Source organism: Drosophila bipectinata, chromosome 4 (assembly GCF_030179905.1).
Source record: "Drosophila bipectinata strain 14024-0381.07 chromosome 4, DbipHiC1v2, whole genome shotgun sequence".
NCBI lineage: Eukaryota > Metazoa > Arthropoda > Insecta > Diptera > Drosophilidae > Drosophila > Drosophila bipectinata.
The window spans coordinates 19,998,223-20,005,381 of record NC_091740.1 but is presented as its reverse complement, the minus strand read 5'-3'; positions in this window follow the sequence as shown (position 1 = coordinate 20,005,381).

The following is a 7,159-nucleotide window of genomic DNA, read 5'->3' as shown; positions in this document are numbered from 1 at the left end:
AACCTTTTTAGATGAATTAAATTGAAAACAACTTTCGTCCGTCGAAAGAACGCTCCTCCAAAATTCTGTAGGCTTATGCTGATGCTCCTTTATGAACTCCAATCTTTTCGCCTTATTTACTTTGTATGTGTACGGTATTTCCTTTGATCGGTACGTCTTGATTCCTGTTTCTTTAAAACGTCTGCGAACAGTACGTTCACTGGTTGGTTATTAGCTGTCTTATTTTGTTATCTTGTTTTCTTATTCTTATATTAGCTGTTGAGGCTTAAAAAAAATAATTTACTTGAATGCCCGCAGAAGGATTTTATCGTCATTTGTCGTTGTAACGTTAAACAATTAGAATTAGACAGAAATTTAGATGAATTTGTAGGAATTAGGAAACTACATACTAATAAATAATGATCCGAAACTAGATAATCCGAAAAGATCTAGGAATACAAACAGATTAAAACTACATTGGCAGTCGTTGAAAAAGATTGAAGCAGTAAGGTACAAGGAGGCGGATAAGCGACCGTTTGCGGAAGTTTATTTGTTAGGGGAAATAGTCCTGGGGATGCTGGACACGGGAGCTACGATTAGCTGCTTAGGAAGCAGGTTTGCAGAAAGATTTATCCCAAGTAGAGCGGATTTCAAGTGAAGGGATCATTTTTAAAGACAGCCGACGGACAACGACAGCAAGTGCTAGGCCAGGTTACAACCGGGATAAAATTCAAGGGGCAATGCAAAAAGCAAAGTTTATACTTGGTGCCCACACTTAGTCAAGACATATATATGGGCATTGATTTTTGGAATAGTTTTGAGCTTCTGCCGACGAGGTTCCAAGTCAGTGAAGTGTCAGTTAGTCACGAGTTGACGGCAGCACAACAAGCTAGCCTGACGGCGGTAATTGAGCAATTTCCGTCTTTTGCCAAGTTAGGACTCGGCCAGATGTTCTTCAATGGCAGCAAACGGAGGTGTCTATAAAACGCTGGAGAGGATTCCGAAAATAGTGGATGACGTAAGAAACTTTGTACGTAGTTGCGAGGTGTGCAAGGAAACGAAGGCACCTAACCACGTTACGAGACCAACGATGGACAGAGTGGCTGAATCTCAGAGATTCATTCAGAAAATTTCCGTATACGTTCTGGTCATCCAAGGTCGCAGTCAGGTAATGTGGGCACATTCATTGTCTTAGATCATCATACTTAGTTCGTTTTTCTGAAGGCTGTAAAGAAGCTGTCGGCCGACACAGTGGTTAGGTTTATGAAGCAGGAGCTGTTTCATATGTTTGGGGTGCCGGTTTAGTTTAAGGAGAGACTTTTAAAGGGTTGATGCGGAAGAACCGGGTGACTTAGATCTTCACGGCAATATACTCACCGCAGTCGAACGCGTCTGAGCGGGTGAACTGGTCCGTGATAGCGGCGATTCGGTATTACATGAAGCGAAATCAGAAGAATTGGGACGAGCAGCTTATCGAGATCAGTTGTTCTTTGAGAACGGCCGTTCATTCGGGGACAGGGGCGTCTACATACCACCTAGTTTTTGGACAGCAGTTCATGGGTTCAGGAGGCTCGTATAAGTTTCTAAGGGCGTTGGGTCTGTTAGAGGACAGGAGTGTTATGCTCTCGAGAGAGCACTTCTTGGACGTGTCCGCAGCCCAGCTCAGAAGGCTTTGGAGATGTGGAAAAGTGTGGGAAAAGGCCGGACGATAAAAAGTGTGTTTTTTTCACTATGAGCCGGCTAAAGCGAAGTAAGTGGCTTTTAAAGAAGAGAGAAATTCGACCCCAAAAATAGCGGTACAGATAAAGGAGAGGATAGCTATCCCTGGGACCATTGCTGAGCACGAGTCTCTGAAACAGCGAGGATATAGTAGGTCGCAGCAGGAGTAGTGCACTTTTGTTCGGGCAAGTGGTGTTCGCAGCAAAGCGCGTTAGTGTAGGTCAGTGAGGTCAGTCAGAGGCTTTAATAGAGTTTTGCCTAAGAATAGAAAATAACGGAGCCATAGCGAACACGGTGGTGTGCGTCATAAGTGACCCCAGCCCCCAGCGAAGGCGAGGAGAAGAAGGCGCAGAACGTTTCCGGCGCACGTGTCTGCGAGGGACACGTAGCACGTGCGGCAGCCAAGAGAATCAAGGAGGGATGGAGTAGGCGAAGGTGGGGACCCGATTTCAACCTTAGCTCCATCAAGGATCGCGTCTATCCTTTTTTTTCGGTGGAGATCAGGGCATACTCGGCGAAGGCGGGCCCAAACGCGTGGGCATAAAGTAACGGAGCGGTGCTTTTGCTGGCGGATGTTGCTGAGTGTACGCTATTCGCGATCGTGTTAATACCCCAATGAGGGAAGAGTGATCCAAAGGCAGGCGTCCATGCGTGGTTTCCTTCGTTATTGTAAAGGCCTTTTATGGAGTTTGGGAAGCATTTGGCAACCCTTAAGATTTGAATAACTCCCCTATAGGTGGTATGCTGAAAGCGCTTTCAACATCGCGACGATTGGAAAAAGTGGTGAGTGAGAAACTGGCATAAACCAGATTAAGGTCCGTTCGTTGGCATCTGCACCTTGGACATTCCCCAAACTCGGGTATGACCCTCGTGTTAACCCTACTGCGATAGCTCCAGTCAGGCTGAGCAAGTGAATCCATCTATTATTTCCAACTTAAAGCCCTAAAGGCCTGACTTCTTTAGTGGTCGCGCTCCAATGCTCGCTTACGGGATCGGCCGTAGACAGATGTACAAAAACCGTATCTCGCACTTTGTATTATTTTTCAAATTCTAAATAGTTATGATCAGGCGATAAAGATTTTTGGTTTACTTTCTAGTTTAAGGTCGTAATTTTAGATTTATGAGATATTGAATAGAGTTTAGTTATCTTTAGTTTGTAAGTTTAGAAGATAATGTAATATCATGTGGAATTTAGATAATAGTGGGCAGGACGCTAGGGGTCTTCAGTAAGGAAATACAGTAAGACCTGCGCTTTTTGACAGGCTAAGCACGCATTCGATTGAATTCGAATCCTATCTTAAATAACAGGAACCCTGCGGGGAGTTTGTACCCCCCGGGACAGAGTTTGTAGGGAACCCACCCACCAGCCGACGAGGTCTAGGCCGGCAATCGCGTGCGCCTCATCTCTCACCCGGTATTATCGAATGCAAGGTTTCCGGGGAATATCTGTTCGTTGCAGTTATAATTATTTTTTATAATTCATCATAGTTTTTCTGGCGCCCAACTTAGTGGCCATGTGTTTTTGATGTGGCTAAAAGCAACCATGTTATGCAAAAACAGCGTTTAGATGCGTTTTTCGGCTGGTTAAAATGGCATGGCATTAACCACGACCAAAACACCCAGGAGCTGAGGCTAACATCGCTTGGAATTATACTTTTAAATGATGAAAAGTAGACCACGATGCCGCAGCTGCCCCACAGACTACGAGTAGTTTGGTGAAATCGGAATTGAGCTTTGGAATTTAGGTGATAAGAGGAATCATCTAACAACGCAAATGACCACAGACATCTTCTAGTAACTCACAGACGGGAAAGCTGCCAGGATAGGTGTTCGGAGATGCAGGCTCAAACAGACACTGAGTTGTGACAACGCCTTAAGGAAGCAGGCAGATCCCGTCGTCCCCCGAAGAAGAAGACGGACGCCTGGAGTTAAGCGGCAGGAGTAGCAGCTAACCACGACCGAAACATCGACCTTGCTGATTAGGGGGGGGTTTATTTTCTTGAACAAAGTGGATGGAACCTAGGAATGGGAAGAAGAATAAAAACAATAAGGAGGCGCGTTGGCGGTGCGCATATCAGACAGTGGCAAAGTTTGGTTTCAGTTAACAGCAAGATAACAATTTGTAAAGAGATTAAGTGTTAGTTTTTGAGAATTTTAGGAAATAACGACGTTAAAATGAACCCAGCAATGGCTCACGCAAAAACCAAGGAAGCTTATCCCACTTGCAAGGTTGTGGGAAAAAAAGGTTGGTTTGAAAAACCTCAAACGACGAGCGAAATGTCTCGTCGAGCAGGCATAAGCCAACAGGTCCGTAGGGCCGATTCACCGAGGGGTACAAGCCAGGTAGGTTCTCAAGCAGAGCCCCTAGGTAGTATGGCAGAAATAAGCCCAATGGTGTCGCAGTCGGTTCAAGCCATTCAGGCAACACTATTAGAACAACTGTCAGCACAGATGGAGAGGTGTTTTAGCAAAGAGCACAGGCTGAGAGGGAAGCCGAAGGAAGAGCTTGGAGGACAACAGCCCGATATGAACAGCCTAGCGAACTCTCTGATAACGAGGGAGGGATTCGAGACCAGGGACATACTCTTATAGACGAATTAAGACAGCCAGCATATCTACCCGAGGTTGGACACATTCTAAACAACTGGAAGATCAGGTTTAGCGGGAGTCCAGATGGCATGACTATAGACAACTTCATCTATCGAGTAGTGGCCCTGACCCACCAAACGCTAGATAGCAATTTTTCGTCACTCTGCGAAATGCAAGTCTTCTATTCGATGGCAAGGGCGGACATTTTTAATGGCGCTTCCACAAAGCGAATAGGGGCATGAGATGGGGCGAGTTGTGTGATGCTCTCAGGAATTTTTATGTTTTAAAACGCAATAGAGCAATTGATGAACGGGCTGGAAATGCCCCTTCGCGAGGCCAAAATAGAAGAGGTTGTGAGGCGAAATCTCAGGTCCGAGATACGACATAAATTGCTAAGTGTTACAGTTCGATCGATCAGTCAATTACGAAAAGTCTGTAGGCATCGCGAAAGGTTCTTGGAGGAGATAAGGCACGAGAGCAGCTTTTGCAAGCCCGGTTATTCGAAGAAGGCGAATGGTGAGGGGTACAGACCCAAGGATATAGGACATCAGAGGAATCATCATGCCTGTAGCAGAAGTAAATAAACGAATGGAAATGGAGGATGCAAGTGATTTTTTGGACGATGGGGATCCGGATATCGAGGCAGTGTCTCTCATTTGTTGGAATTTGAGAAAGGAGGCGCATAGGTATCACGACTGTGCTGGGAAACGTAAGGTGTTTGGTTTCGGAACGGAGAGCCTAATACCTATAAACCGTCTTGCGCAAACTGTTTAAAAAACGGGCAAGTGAATGCGCAACGGGCACGACTCAGCGTGTTCTAGATCTGTCGGAGATCTAGAGAAACTAACGTTAAAAAAATTAGAATTAGACAGAAATATAGATCAATTTGTAGGAATGAAGAAACTAGATACTAATCCGAAAAGATCTAGGAATACAAACAGATTAAAACTACATTGGCAGTCGTTGAAAAAGATTGAAGCAGTAAGGTACAAGGAGGCGGATAAGCGACCGTTTGCGGAAGTTTATTTGTTAGGGGAAATAGTCCTGGGGCTGCTGGACACGGGAGCTGCGATTAGCTGTTAGGGAAGCAGGTTGGCAGAAAGATTTATCCCAAGTAGAGCGGATTTCAAGTGAAGGGATCATTTTTAAAGACAGCCGACGGACAACGACAGCAAGTGCTAGGCCAGGTTACAACCGGGATAAAATTCAAGGGGCAATGCAAAAAGCAAAGTTTATACTTGGTGCCCACACTTAGTCAAGACTTATATCTGGGCATTGATTTTTGGAATAGTGTTGAGCTTCTGCCGACGAGGTTCGAAGTCAGTGAGGTGTCAGTTAGTCACGAGTTGACGGCAGCACAACAAGCTATCCTGACGGCGGTAGTAAAGCAAATTCCGTCTTTTGCCAAGATTCGGCAAAACACAGCTGATCAGTCACATCATCGACGTGGGGGATGCTAAAGCAGTGAAGCAGAGGCAATATCTTCAGGATCAATTCTTATCAGGCTTCCTAAGGCAGTTTACATCTCTAGTTGGGATCTAAAGGACGCCAATTGGCAGATTCTTTGGATCCAGCGTCACGGGACAAAACGGCATTCACCATACCAGGTAAGCCTTTGTACCAGTTTACAGTGATGCCTCTTTGATTGTCAAACTCATTGCAGACGATGACACGACTCATGGACAAGGTCATTCCGGCTTCACTCTGCAGCGAAGTTTTCGTCTATTTGGGCGATCTACAAGTAGTGTCAGATTCTTTCGAGTCGTATTTGGCAGCCCTAACGACGGTAGCAGAGCATATCCGACAGGCAGGGCTAACGTTTAACGTCGAGAAGAGTCACTTCTGCGTACGATCGGTTAGGTACCAGGGTCACGTGATCGGTGAGGGAGTCATCAAGACCGACCTGTAAAAGGTATCAGCAATGGTGGAGTATCCAATTCTACGGACTCTAAAAGCATTGCGTAGTTTTCTAGGGATGACTGGGTGGTCAGTAAGTTCATCAGCAACTATTCGGTATGTATTATTGGCCGAAAATAGTGAATGACGTAAGAGACTATGTACGTAGTTGTGAGGTGTGCAAGGAAACGAAGGCACCCAACCACGTTACGAGACCAACGATGGACAGATTGGCTGAATCTCAGTGATTCTTTCAGAAAATTAACGAGGACTTTCTAGGACTGTATCCAAGGTCACGGTCAGGTAATGTGGGCATCTGAAGGCTGTAAAGAAGCTGTCGGCCGACACAGTGGTTAGGTTTATGAAGCAGGAGCTGTTTCATATGTTTGGCGTGCCGGAGACTGTTGTGTCGGACAATGGAACACAGTTTAAGGAGAGACTTTTAAAGGTTTGATGCGGGAGAACCGGGTGACTTAGATCTTCACGGCAATATACTCACCGCAGGCAAACGCGTCTGAGCGGGTGAACTGGTCCGTGATAGCGGCGATTCGGTATTACGTGAAACCAAATCAGAAGAATTGGGACGAGCAGCTTATCGAGATCAGTTGTTCTTTGAGAACGGCCGTTCATTCGGGGACAGGGGCGTCTACATACCACCTAGTTTTTGGACAGCAGTTCATGGGTTCAGGAGGCTCGTATAAGTTTCTAAGGGCGTTGGGTCTGTTAGAGGACAGGAATATTATGCTCTCGAGAAACAACTCCTTGGACGTTGTCCGCAGCCCAGCTCAGAAGGCTTTGGAGATGTGGAAAAGTGTGGGAAAAGGCCGGACGATAAAAAGTGTGTTTTTTTCACTATAAGCCGGCTAAAGCGAAGTAAGTGGCTTTTAAAGAAGAGAGAAATTCGACCCCAAAAATAACGGTTCAGATAAAGGAGAGGATAGCTATCCCTGGGACCATTGCTGAGCACGAGTCTCTG